General features: G+C 32.7%; 1 protein-coding gene across 1 annotated transcript in view; it reads right to left on the reverse strand.

Annotated features, from left to right (window-relative positions):
- Positions 1-15,057, reverse strand: part of Mmp16 (matrix metallopeptidase 16) — a 280,573-nt gene that overhangs the window by 117,340 nt on the left and 148,176 nt on the right. The window lies entirely within an intron of this gene.

Raw genomic sequence — 15,057 nt, forward strand, 5'->3', positions numbered from 1 at the left:
AGTAGCTGGAAGCTCTCCCATACACCCACTGGGCCCGGGCTAGGACTGGGTCTGGGGATTCCCAGAACATGGCCTATTTTTAAATTTTTAATGAGCATAAAAATAGTAAACAGAAATGATACAGAATTTCACTAAATAAAATGATAAGAATTCAACAATGATTGTTATATTGTGCATTTCTGTCTCTAAATTAGTTGTTCATAGTACCAGATATAAGACACATTTATTTTGTAAAAGGTACTTTATATCTGGTAATACTAAACAAGATGTTAAGCAATGTTAATAACATGAATGCCCGTGTTTCCTTATATGGTTGTATCTTCCTAATGCTTTACAACTAACTAGTGAGGTGTTACTCTTTCTGGAGACTGTATTGCTATATCTGTAGCTGTTTAATATAAATGTTCTGTTACTCCACGCCTAATGTTAGCTATCACCTTACATAGCTAGATAGGTGATCTCCTAAACTTTATTTTCCTTCTTTACCCTGAAAAGTGCCTAGTTCTGATCTTGATCTTGCACATAGACTTATTCTGATGATTTGTCCTAAAATATCATGAAATTGAAAGCTATATGTTTGTATTCTTTAATTTATTCATGTCGGGAAAGGTATATCTATAGAATTTTAACAAATAACCTTTAAAAAATAACCTTTCCATCAAAAAAAAGATACAAAGAATAAATCTTTCATTTTAATAATGAATTCACAATTTGTGCCACAATTGTTTCACAGATTCTCTCTGCAATTTTACTCATTTCAACTATTTTAAAGAGATTTTATTGATCTTTTAATGTCTAACAAGTTCCTTTTTTATTTTTTGGTTTCTGTATTTTAGGAAAGTATCTACAGGGTGTTAAGGGTCTCATTACTAGATCAGCCTCAGAGTGATCATCCTATTTATAGCCTCCCAAGAACTGGGATTACAGGCGTGCACTAGGACACCTAGTCTAAATTGCCCTCTCATCATGCCCAAGGAGCAGGGCTGGCACAGCAGGCCTGGGCTTCGAACCCTGGGCCCTGGGCCTGCTTGCAGGCACTTTAGTCCACTGATCTATTTGGCTAGCCCTCTCTAACAAGCTCCTAATCAAAGTTTATTTGTGCTAAACTGAACCCTACTAGATGCATTTCTCATTAGCATACATTTCCTGAATATCAGATGAAGCACATAAGCCCTCAAGGAGCTTAGTCTGCTAGGACAAACTGACAAATCAACCTAAAGATAAAAGCAACTAAATCACAGATGCCAACTCAATCGCCATATGCTTAGTATCTAAAATGTTTTAGCAGCAGCGGTTTTAATAAGATAGACTCCAAGTCTTAGCTGACAGCTGGCTGATAAATAACTTTAAGGAAGTTTTACAAATATTATGTTTTGTTTTATATCTGTTTTTTTTTTATTTTTTAGTGAGCATAAAAGTAGTAAACATAAACAATACAGAATTTTACTAAACGAAATGAGAATTCAACAATGATTGCTATATTTTATATTTCTCTTTTAAATTAGTTGTTCATCTTATTGGATATAAGCCTGCAAAATTGATTGAAAAAATTAAAAAGAACAAAAATAAGCATTAGCTGCTCCTTTCAATAGGCTGGTAGAAATCATTAGTACAATTACCCAAGCTCCTCTCTCTCTCTCTCTCTCTCTCTCTCTCTCTCTCTCTCTCTCTCTCATCTCCCCCCTCTCTATATACATATATTTTTTCCACCTTTCTTCTTTTTTCCTTTCTCCCATCCCAGTTGTTCTTTCCCTTTGCACATTCCCTTTTACAGAATTGACTGTACCTTTCAGATTTTATTTACTCTTTCGGATTCTTACACTTGGGAGACAATACAATGTTAATATATGTGGGTTTTATTTATTTCATTTGTGAGTATGGTCTCATTCCATCCATTTACACATAAAAGCTTTGAATTTATCTGTTTTTTAGCTGAATAATATTCCATTATATAAAAATATCACATACATTTTCTAAAATGCATAAGCCAGTGAGGACTCAGTTAAGGAAATGGACACTTACATACACATTTTGTAGAGATTCAACCTTGGGATTTGAAACTTGAGGGAGGTCAAACAGTTATGATCTAATAAACATATCTCTAGGAAAAGGGCATGAATAACAAGTGTGGTATAGCCTACAAGAGTATTTTTTGTTTGTTTTAAATAATCCAAAATAGTAATGGAAAAAAAATGCAGCATTACAAATGATACAAAATTTCACTCAACAAAATAAGCAGAATTCAATAATGACTGCTGTATTGTATGACACTCTCTCCAAATTAGTGGCTCTGGTTACCAGATATACATGTGCAAAATTGGTCTAAAGAAATACAAAATACAAAACAATAACAAAAATGTTGTAAGAAATTCAAGAGAAAAAAAGATGGCATTAATTGCTCCTTTCAAAAGATCAGCAGAAATACTATAAAAGGGAAAGAATTTGTTCAATGAGAAGGAAAAACTGGGATGAGGAAAACGACAAATGATAGAAGAAAAAAAGATATATTTAGGTATATATGCAGAATAATTTGCGTAAGAGTTGTTAAGAGTATAATCATGTGGCCAAGTTATTTTGTAGAGTAGCTGTGACATATTAATAAGGTTGACACCAGGCTTCTGTTTTGGACAATGGGATGCGTCTTGAAGCCATAATGAAGCTGGAGCATATCAAAGCTATGGCTCCCCTGGGGATATAATTAGTTAACTTTTGAATCAATTCAGTTTGAGAATCCTGTAGGGAAGTAGAATTGAAGTTTGGAGTTCAGAAAAAAAAAATGGCTTAGTACGAACATTTTTAATTGGCACAGTAGATTAGGTCATGGAGGTGAATAACATGTCTTTAAAAATGGATATAGAAAGAATACAAAGTGAAGCAAAATAAATCACATGGGTTAATATTTAAAAGAATGCGAAAAGGAGGGAAGTCTTGAAAATGAGCCTTTTGGAGTAATTGAATGAGCAGATCACAGAGTGAGTGATCTCACTGGGAGGTTAAAAGGAAGCAAAAAGTGAGAGCTGAGGCTAAGTAAAAATGACTGTTGGAAGAACGTCACCTGACCTAGAAGAGCATCTCTCTGGCAACTGAGAAGTCTGCTTGATTCCTAAGGCAGACTTCATTGGAAGTATGAGGAGGAAAGACTCTCAGAGTTCTTAGGCAGTCTACGAACCTCAGTGCCAACCGCAGAGTGCTGCCATGTTTCCTTGGTTTCTGTGTCTTCAAGTTTTTTACACCAATCACCTTAAGTAAACTGCATTATTGTGAGCAATTAAAATTGCTCAACTTCTAGTTGCAAAGCTCAGTTGATCATCGTGAAGAAATCAATTTCTATTTAAAATTGCAATCAATTTCTATATAAAAATAGACTGATACTGGCAACCTGTCTGCTTTTGTTCCTTCCTTGTTTACTAATCTCTAAAGGCACTGCAATTAGACTGCTATCATCAAAGATTAAACTATTTTCAATGTGAGTATTAAACAAATCATTCTGCAAATTATATTTGGATAGCAGCTTTTTAAATTAAATATGTTGTGGGATTCATTCTTAATTTTGCATAAAGATTGTTAATTTTTGATACTGTATAATATTCTATTGAATAATTTATGACACCAATTATTTATCTTTTTTGTTGTTGCAAAACATTAAGCTTTTTAGTGTGAAACAATTATAAGTAGTGCTGCTATGAACAGTCTACTATTTGCATACTAAACTCACAAATATGTGTACACAATAGGAATGAAATCCTGTTCACTGGGTATACATAAATTCAGTGTAAAGAATGAGAAATCAGTTTGTTAAAAGGTATGCATCAAATTTCACCCTCTTATAGGAAATGTATAGTGCTAATTATTCTATATTCTAATGCAAATCTTCTAGCCAAAATTTTGGCTTATATTTCTCATACAATTAATGTTTGAAAATATTTCATATGCTCATTTGTATGTTTTATGTGATATATTTGAGCATATCTTTTACCCAGTTTTACATTGGATTACTTGTTTTTTGCTGTTTTTGTTGAGTTATCTGTGTATAACAGGAGTGTGAAGGACCAATACATTGCCCTGTTTTGAGAAGAACTTGGTTTGCCAATATTGACTGAGTTACCAGAAGAAAGAGAGAGTGGGTTAGGACAGAGGACCGTGTTATTCATGACAGTAGCATCATTGCTATGAACACTTTCTTATCAGTTTCTCTTTGCCCCAAGTCCCTTGGTGGTTATGAAAACATGAGCATATAGACTTGAGCATGTTTAGTGTACTGTGTTAAAGAACAGGAGCTTTGAAATTAGGGATCCAAAAGTCTTACTAAGGAGTAGTAAGTATGCCTGATTTTTCCTGCAGGAAAATATCACTGTCATTATTTTTAGCAGTAAGTATGGCTGCTTTCTGTTTCAGGTAGACACAGAAGACACATCTGTATCTTCCAAGGTGGTTTCCATTATAGACATTGTGCAATGTGATCTCAGAAAAAAGGAATAAAAATAGACAAGTCTTACTTTCAAGATGTCTACTAAAGTACTATGAAGATTTGTATTCCAACAATAAAATATTTAGCCTTTCTTTTCTTTTTCTTTCTTTCTTTTTCTTTTTCATGTTTTAGGTAAGAGTCTACAGGGTATTCAGAATCTCACTACTACATCAGACTCTTAGTGATCTGCCTGTTTACAGCATCCCAAAAGCTGGGATTGCAGGCATGCACCACCACGTACAGTCTCAATAGCTCTCTCTTTGATCCCCAGGTCTGCCCTGCTGACCCTGCATGCTCTGGCCAGAGGCAGCAGGGCAGACCTGGGGATCAAACCCCCAGCTCCTGAGCCTGCTCACAGGAACTTCAATCCACTGAGTTATTTGGCCGACACTTAGCCTTTCATATTATTAGCTTTATCCTGTTTTCTTTTTGTACTGACAATTTGAACCCAAGTGTTTCATGCATGGTGGGCAAGTGTTCTAACACCGATAATCTCCACACTTTTTATTTTGAGTTAGGGTCTCACTAAGTAGGCCAGACTGGTCTCAAATTTGTAATTCCCCTGTTTCAGCTTCTTAGTAGCTGAGATAACAGAGGAAGATTTGTCCTTAAGTGAACAAATGTTCTTTATAACAATTAAGTCCAACTTAGAGTTAATGGTTTTTAAAATATTTTCTACTTAATATATTTTCTGTACAGTTAAGGAATGCATATGTTAATGCTAATCATATTAAAAATGAAAAAAATAATCAAAGACACATTCTTATCCTTAGAAGTGAATCACTGAATATGGTCTCTGTGCACACATTCATTAGGATATGAATTAGACTCTATATTTTACAGTAACAAGGGTTAAAGAATTTGTGAGCACATTTTAGAGCTGTATAATAGCCACGTGCCTTAAAGTTAAATATAATTTATTCAATTATGGCAGCTATGAAGATAAAATTAATCTGGTTTCCGATATTGCTATGAATGCAATTCTACTGAATTAGCTTTTTTATTTTTGGAAGATAATGAGTATATAAGTTCTTTATAATATTTTCTACATTTTCCAAATGTCTTAATAACCTTACTAAGCATATTTCATAACATTTTGATTAGAAAGAACTGCTGCCTGCAAGAACTCAGAAAACCAATTATTTCACATCAAAAATTTTAAGTAAAGAAAATAGATAAAATATTATCTGTTAAAGCAACTCCTAAGCTTGAAGAATTAAAAAAAAATGTACTTTCCTTACTACAATAAAGGAAATTTTAAGCTCTCAAGGGACAGAAGAATGTACCGTTTCAAGGTCATCAAAACTGAAGCACTAGTGGAATCAAACCTGATCCTGGCCTCTCCTATCTCATCAGTGAAATGTTTGTTGAATAGAAAAGCATGCTATACCACAAGGGAAAGGAACTAGCACATGGCACTGTGGGAAGAAATGAAAGGTGTTGCTCATGGGAAAGTCAAAGTGAAAGATAGTAGTTTTGTTCTTTTCATTTCCTTCAAGTTACTAAGGAGGGAAAATGAGATGCACTATTCAGATTCTATTTAAAAATGTTTTAATGTTAATGAAACTAATACAGAAGAATGGTCCAAAAGAGCAATGGCAGAAAATAGCTTATAAACACTCAAAAAAGCACTTCCAAATGAAACATGTGTCCTTGAATAGAATACCTCATCCTTTGTGCTTCACTTTCTTCACAAGCAAAGTTGGGATAAGAAGAGAATCTTCAAGCTACAGTTGCAACATTACATGACAATTCATCTATGTCATTTAATATTTCTTGGTACTTGGTATCCAGTAATACTCAACACTATTATGAAGCCTGTGACTAGTGATTTTCTTTCTAACTTCTAGTTTTCCTGAATTTTACAGACTACGTATTATTTACATGTTTAAAAATTTTATAAATCATCAAGATTTACTAAAATCATGGTTTGAAACATTAACTTCTGACTACCATTAGAGTTTATAGGAAAGAAATTTAACATTTTAATATGGATTATGTGCCAGACAGTGAGTATGCAACAACACATTTACTATATCTCAGGGGTGGCTGTATTTTTTTCTAATCATCATCATTACCCAAATAATAAATAGAGACAATGTCTTAGTTTAAAATACTGTTAAATATAGAATTAGTATATAATTGTGGACTTGATGTTTTATGATCAAGTTTTATCAGTAGACTTGACATTGGCATTGAAGAAAATAATCCCTATTTAGTGTTTTTCTGAGGACTAATATTCATTTTGTTTTTCATCTGTGAGGTATGGAGACATACAGGAACACATATGAAAGTATTTTTAGCTGTATTTATATTACTGTTTTTTAAGAATAACATTTTTAAAGGGTATCATTGCATCAAATCTAAGAACAGGGTAGTAAGGGATGCATCACCTTGTTAGGAAGAAATCTAAGTAAATCAATGTCGTATGCCTAAGACGTCAGCTAGAAACATGGTAGTTCAAGAAGAAGGTCAGAGAAATGATGACATTGAGAGCAAGCATTCATATTCAATCTTATGTCCAATCTTACTTAACTATATCTGTTAATGTGAACAACAGATTTGATGATAAAAATAGATAATGTATCAGCCACTGTTGATCAGCTATTCTTGTTCTGAAAATCTGTAACGTGTATTGTTGTATGTCGCCCTGTTTCTGTCTTTGTTTCTGATTTTTGCTCTTTTCAAAATTAAATTAAATTAAATTTTAAGAATTGAAATTATTTAGGAAAATGAAAGAAAATGCATTTATTTTTGATATGCTATTTTGAAATTTATCATTTCAGACCTACTTAAGCCAAAATGCACTTCTACTTTCTGAGTACAAAATCTCTTAATTCCTAACTAGAAGTGGACATTCATCTCAAAGGAATGGTGTAGTTACACATGTCTTCTTTTGCACCCCATCCTTTCTGCGTTAAGCCCAAGAGATTATGTCTGAGAAAGAATGTTCCAAGGGCTGAAAGTAAGTCAGTTTCCTAGCTTCTTTTAAGGTTTAATCCCATGAGTTGATAAGAAAAAGATGAAGGGAATGCTTTTCCAAAGCTTCCCCCAAGTCTCGATTTTATCCTGGTAGCTTTGACCAAAAGTGGGAAGAGTTCTACTGGAAGTCTTTTTATTATTTGAAAAGCAAATGATTGTTTTAACTATATTTAGCAAGAACAAACGTTACTATTTATTCTGTTAGGAAATGTATTCTGTGAGATAGCTAACCTCTAATTTGATTTCATTTACCTCTGATGATGTTCTTAAGATAGTCAAGAAAATGTGATATAAATTTTGTGGGCCACAAACTTATAGAGAAAGTTGTAAAGTTAACAACAAAGCTAAACATTAGGTTCATGACTTAAGGTCAAAATCCTTGGGGCAGAGTTGAATTTGTGAGGAAAGTTGGTTGGCTCAAAATACAGTCATATTTTTCTAAAGAATTTATGAAGAAACAAGAAGATCAAATAAGAGGTAAAAATTCAGCACCATGAGTATAGTTACATAATCTGATTTAAGTATTAGCAAATTTAGATGCATGGTTATCTGTTAAGGCCAACGAATTAGGTTGGAAGTTTATAGTAAACTGAAAAAATTTAATCTATGACTAATTTGCTTTTTATGGGTTATCTTCCTAAGTAATAAAATTCTCAAGAAAACCAGAAATAAACACTTCCCAAGGATGTTTCCTATTAGAACAAGACCATTAAAGTCAGTCATCTGGCTAAATTTTGGTCCATAAAATAGTCTCCTCAAATGGCTGTAAATGAAAAGTTTCACAAGGTAAAAAACTACTTCAAACTGATCCTTATATTTAATACCAGTAATCAAAATACCAGTTATTATCTGTTTTGTATTTTCAAATACATAATATAAGAGATAAAACTGAAGAGAGCATATGTAATATTTTCAGTGGAGAAATAAATTTTGAACAGGACCATAGTTAATCATTGTATATTTTATACCTTCTGGGAGATTTCGTGTCCTGAATAGCTTAAATATATTTATTTATCCATTGGTTGAAAAATAGAAGTTTATGGACCTTGGGAAAAATCTACTAGCATGTTATCACTTTCAAACAATTGAGTAAAACCAGTCTTCATAATTTTAATTATTATTACTACTTATACTTAGTTATCGAAAGATGACTTTTCCTCAAGGGTGCAACTAGCAAAGGCTGGAGACTTAGACTGCTACTATTCGATAACGTTATAAGCACTTAAGAGTGTAGGTTAGGGGCAATGTTGGGATTCTCACAATGCAAGTGTTGTCTAGGTTTACAGCTTTACTCTAGCAAAAATCTCATAATCCTTTTAGTTTCAATGATTTTTTTCCGTGTAATTCTTTTTGTTTAATTTTCTTTCTTCCCATGTTTTTATGTCCAACTTACAATCTCCTTCAATTCTCAATTCAAATGTTACTTTTGTAAATAATGTAAAACTTCAATAGGGTGAATTAAGCTCAAATTGAGTAATATATTTGGGTACTTTGCAACATTCTTTCAAATAATACATTTCTAATTAGGTAAAACTTGATACATATATCTAAAATATATGTAAATTATGGTCATAAACTTTCAAACCCACCATCCAGCTGGAAAGTAAAATACTAACATTTCTGTACACTAATCACATATACTGTGTAATCGCTTGTGTCTCCCTTTGTGCTAATTACTGCCTTGAAATTTGTGGTATTTTTCTTCTATTTTGAATAACATATTCCTTTGCCATATCCTTATGAAATGCATATTTCACTGTCTCTAGTTATTGATTCTTACAAAAATAATATCATATTGTGTCTGTTGTAGTATATTTCCTTCCCTTGTCTTATAGAAGTTTGTACCAAAGAGGTAAAATTATGATTACCCTTATTTTCTTTATGAAGATTTTTATATTTCTATTGCCTAGATGTTTACAGAATTTTTCTTTTATTTTCATTTATGCCATATACGCATTTATGGATAGTTTATTAACTAGTAGTGAAGAAAATGACTTCTGTGCTACATATTACAACAGCCACATTTTAGAGCAGAACATCCTGGCTACAATGTTTGGCTTGTTTCTGTGGTTTCATTTTCCCATTCTTCTTCTTTTGAGAAAATGTATAATTATTAAAATTCTATCTCCTCTAGCAGTTCTTTGTCCTTGATTTTCACATTATTTAATCTTTTCAAATTTTTTTGGAAATGATATACCAAGATCTTCCACATGAAAATGTCAGTTTTCACAATAATAACAGGTTTACTCTTACTGTTCCAGAGAAAGCTACTAAGAGAATTTGAGTTGCTTCAAATATTGTTTTTCTGGCTCACTGGATAAATATTTCCACAACAGACTCTTCTCCTGATGCTTCAAGGATATGTTTTCCATCTTGGATTCTTTAGCTCATGCTAATGACATGATTTTTTTGTTACTAACTCCCGAAACTTGGACATTTTACCCAAATTTTAGTGACTTAACATCTTTGCAAAGTAATGGAAGTAATTACCTCATCTACTTCATAAATTTGTAGAGACCATTAGGTGGGGTGAAATGAATCAGATGCACAAAGTTTAAATATCTCATAGTTTCTCTTACATAAGAAACTCAAATTATAAATTACAGCAAAATAAAGAACAGATAATGGGAAACAGGGAGAAAGATCATTATCAAATGGGAAGGGAATGAAGAGATGGGGGAAAGGGAAGGAAAAGGAAATGGAAGAAAAATAAGACATGTAGGGCTGGTCAGATAGCTTAGTGGGCTAAAGTGCTTACTTTGGCAGGCTCATGGACTGGGATTTAATCCCTGGCATGCCATGCCATGTATATATCTATCTATATATCTATATCTATATCTATATCTATATCTATATCTATATCTATATCTGTATACCTGTATATACAAAATAGATTAGACATACAGCTACTTTCTCTCAATTCAGTGAGAAGAAACATTTGTGCTAATAGTGTTTGGACAGGATATCATGTCTGAATCTTGTGCTGTGAATACTACAAAGACAACAATATGCAATGTATTAATTTTTGTAACTGTCCTACTAATATGTTATGAAACTGTCTCATTGTTATTTGTTTCTCAATAAATTAATAATAAAAAATAAATATGTGTTATGAGATATCAATTAGTTAACACATAATTCTAATTCTAAATGGTGTCTAGGACATACTAAGTGCACAGCAAAACGAGCCTCTTAACATTAGCTAATACTATTTTATTTTTGTTGTTTTTGGATAAGACTGGTGATATGCAGCAAAGAAGAATTTTAAGTGATTTCTTGCCTTCTTATTTGATCTACACTGCAGTTAAATACTTTTTTCCATTGAAAGTTGCAGAATAAGCTGATACGGCATGGCCTTGGTTTAATTGCTATTGCTTAGGATATATGCATGGAGTCTACGTTTGCCAGACAGGATCGGGACCTTCTGCTATCCCTGGTCTTGGCTTTCAATGCCTTACATTCATGGAAAGATGCTAATTTGTCACTGTGCATCACAACAAAACCCTCTTCTACTATTCTCCTGGTATGTAATCAACAGAGTACACAGCAGGGAAGCTGTGGTAATGTTGGAGGTCTGCTTCATTATGAATTAAATGCGAGAAAAATTAATGAATGGTTTCATTTAAAATGTAATAGATTTGTTAAAGATATGGAAGTTTTTCTAATATTGTGGCTATTGTTCTGAAAAGAAAAAGCACAAAAGCAGAAAATTTTTCTTAGTCTTGTATTTTAAGCAATGAATGATCAAGATAACAATTCAAAGGAAATGGATTATTTGAAAAAGTAAAGACACCACCTTTGTCCAGTTTTCCATTTGATTTGATATGCCCATTGCATTAAATTCTGTTCAGAGATACATGCAAAAATGTTGTATACATATAATTTATAAGTTACATTACATATATAATTTATAATTTACATTATATATATTTACAGTATATACAAATAACATATAATAATATAGATATATGTAATAATAATATGAAATGCCAGGAGCAAGCTTGTTTCACTTTGCTCAACTGTCCTGAAGGTTGATATATGAGTCAAGCCTGGAAACCCTGGGTTTATTATGGCTGAGCCTGCACTTTCTGAATTGTAGAGTGTCAAATGTTTTCCTGTTAATCTACAGCAATTCATAGTTTTGTCTGTTTTATTTCTTAATAACTATATTACAATGATCCATCCATATATTATACTAAATGCCATAATGAAATATATTTGAATAGACTATACCAATTCATCAGTTATTCCCTAATGGTACAAAGCAACCAAAAAGTAAAAAATCAAGTTGACATTTCATAATAATCACATGAAGCCATATTATTGAAAGAAAGATTTTGATGAAGTTAATCTATCAAAATTCTAAACACAAACCTGATGAAATGAATGTTTATTCCAGCAAAAAAAGAAACATTTTTGTAAAAGCAAAGTAAGAAAAAAGTGAGTGAGAGAGAGAGAGACAAAAAGAGAGACAGAGGCAGAGAGAGAAAGAGGCAGAGTGAGAGACACACAAAAGAGGCACACAAAAGATAGAGAGAGAAATAAATAGAAACAGAGAAAAAGAGAATCATAAATAGAAAGGGAAAAGAGCTGTTTAAACATGGTAAAGTATAAGTTAAATGGCAGTTAATGTTTGAACATAAAATCTCAATATCTTCTTCTGTGTTTAGGATGGGTTGAGGCCTCATCTATCTAATCAGATGAAATTCTTTGCTTATCCTCAAAAATTTCAGGACCAGTGACTTTAGACTGTGGGACTGATTGATATATATATCTTCATAAATATAAGGAAGACATTTACCTCTTTGTGAAAGGTCAAAATTCAAATCCTGTAGGCCTCTGACAAAGATAGCCGGGGCAGGTATAAAATGAGCAGACGTGTGCTGGAGGTACCAGACAGTTGCCTAGGGCCTCGGGTTTCCTCTCGGCAGGTGCTTCTGCACTAGTGCACACTGGGGAGCATCTCGCTCATGGACAGGTCGTTATCCAAGGCTGAACTCAGCTGTGTGCGTGGACTCATAAAGATGCTTACTTTCACTTAGGCATATCTGCGAGTGAGTCAGTTTGTATGTAAGAGTTGGTCATCTCAGATTTAATAATAGGATAGACTTAAGAGTTTGGATATCTCTGAAGATATTTTTGTGGTCATCATTTCTCCCTCAGGTTTTGCCAGTCAACACCCAACTTCAGGCAGTGGACTTCTAACACAATGATTGCAATGTGTTCTTTTTTTTAATGTGTTCTTCTTGTAAGGTGAATTGCAACTACATAGAGAAATAAGATATGTATACCTTTCATCATAAATTTTATGTATCATTTTAATAGTCTGTTTTTGTTTGGAGATGATCAGTTTGAATTCATATTACTGTAGTAGATAATTTAGCTATTTAAAAATAACCTGTGGTACAATTTGTTTAGATTGATGGTACTAATTAAGTTTTATACTACAGTTGAGGAAACAGTATGCTAATGTTACTCAAACTGAATCTTATTCTGATAGAGTTAAAATATTCTGGGTGTAGCCAAGAGATACAGACTTTCCAGAATGCCTGTCTTGACAAATATTCTCTAGATTGAATTACTATGAATGTTTTACTTATTTGCTGCATAAAAATAAAAAACTCAAGAAAAAAATATTTTAAGTGGAATTATTTTTGTTTATGCGGTTATTAATTTCAATAAAATGGTTGTGAAATTTATATAACAGTCTTTAGCCTGAGCTTTCCAAAAGTACCAGGAGCATAAGCCACTTGATAGGAAAGTAAGCAAGGGTTACCGGCATTCTCCGGCACTGCTCCTCTCTTTTGAGGTAGACAATTCCAATTGCCTTTATTAGCCGAGAATTATGCTGCGGAAAACGAGCTTGATACTTATGAAGAGCCACTTTCCTTTGCATTTTTGCTAAATAACCAAGCTACTTGTTGCTTTTTAGCTACTCAAGGACTGTGAATAGGAAAGAAAAAAAAAAAGCAGGTAAGTAAGCCAAGGACACTTCAGGAGTGGATTAAAGAAAAGAAAAAGTTCATCAATAAAGATGTCAAAATCGCACCTTGTGCTATTTGTGATATGAAATGAACACCTCACACACAGGACAAGATGCACAGAGATGTGAAGTTTTCCCAGATCTACCAGGACGTACAAGCAAAGCTAAAGGCTGTGCATTTGATAAATGATCAATATTTTCACCTGACACCACACCAGCTCCCTGCCATTGCTAGTTAAAGTTTGAACTTCAATTAAGCAGTAAATCTTTATAGAATTACATTTCCAACAATCAATTAACATCTCCCTAATCCCGGGCAATTCTGAAACACTATTGTTTTACCAACTTCATTCCTTTAGTTTCACTCACAAATCAATGTATTCCTACTTAACTAGCAAAGGCCAAAACGAAACAAAACAAAATACAAAGTAACAAACAAATAAAATAAACCAAATATTAAATAATTTCTTTAACTTTTTAGTTTAATACCTTTAGTGTGCAAAGGATATCATATACCCACAATATAAATTAAGAGGCACTGTGATGTATTAATGAATTCTTTCAGTCAAAAGAACTTTAAGTTGATTGTATACCTTTAGATCATGTTACACTGGAGAATTTTTTCCACAAGTATTTTCCTTGGAAAATCAAAGACATAACCATTCACAGAACCAATTTCATTCAAATCAAACTAAACATCCTCTTCTCCTATATCACTAAATAATTCTGCAGATTTCTCTGAAAATGTATTATCTACTTTCAAATGGTACAAGTTCTTGTCACTAAGGCACTCACCTAAAGGATTCATGCAGGTTTCTTTATTGAGGATTTCAATATTTTAAGACAAAATACCAGCGATTTGATAAGTAGTTTTTCCTTGTAGAATTTTAAATATCTTAAATTTAAAAGGTTACAGTGTCAAATGAGTACAGAAAGCTTTTCTAAATTATCAAGTTTATAGACATTTTATTATTAGATATGGAGAAAGTAGAGACTACATTAAACATGACTGCATAGGAAGTATGTCTTACATTATTTCCAGGCTGCAATAAAAATTATAGGGTACATACACACACACACACACACACACACACACACATACACACACACACACACACACACACACGATGCTTTTTGAAGTAATGAATTAGTTCATCAATATATAAACCCAAATCCTTTTGAGTACCAAATTTTCTTTCCACTATTCTGAAATCTCAACATACCCTAAGCTGAAACTATTAAGAGCAGCCCCCAAATTATTTCAATATTATATATTTCATTTTGCAAAACACTGGTAGTTACTTATAACTTCAATTTAACCTAATTCACTCTATCCTGTAATTGAACCATAGGAGTCTGAAATTCACAAGGCCATTAGAATAATCCAGCGAACTAAACCTTCTAATGAACTAACAAAGCTTATTTTCATTACTAGGCTTAACTCATCAAGGAGGAATTAAGAGTATTACTAGCTAATTAGTTGCTATTGAAGCAGTTCACAAATGTAGCAAGTAGGCATTCTAAAACAGCTAGGAAGAAAAAATTTTAAGTATTGATTACAAAACTTTAGCCTTTAAATACATAAAAGCCTTATAAGCCTAAATTTCCATAACTTTTATTTTTT

Source organism: Octodon degus, unplaced genomic scaffold (genome assembly GCF_000260255.1).
Source record: "Octodon degus isolate 3935 unplaced genomic scaffold, OctDeg1.0 scaffold00294, whole genome shotgun sequence".
Lineage (NCBI taxonomy): Eukaryota > Metazoa > Chordata > Mammalia > Rodentia > Octodontidae > Octodon > Octodon degus.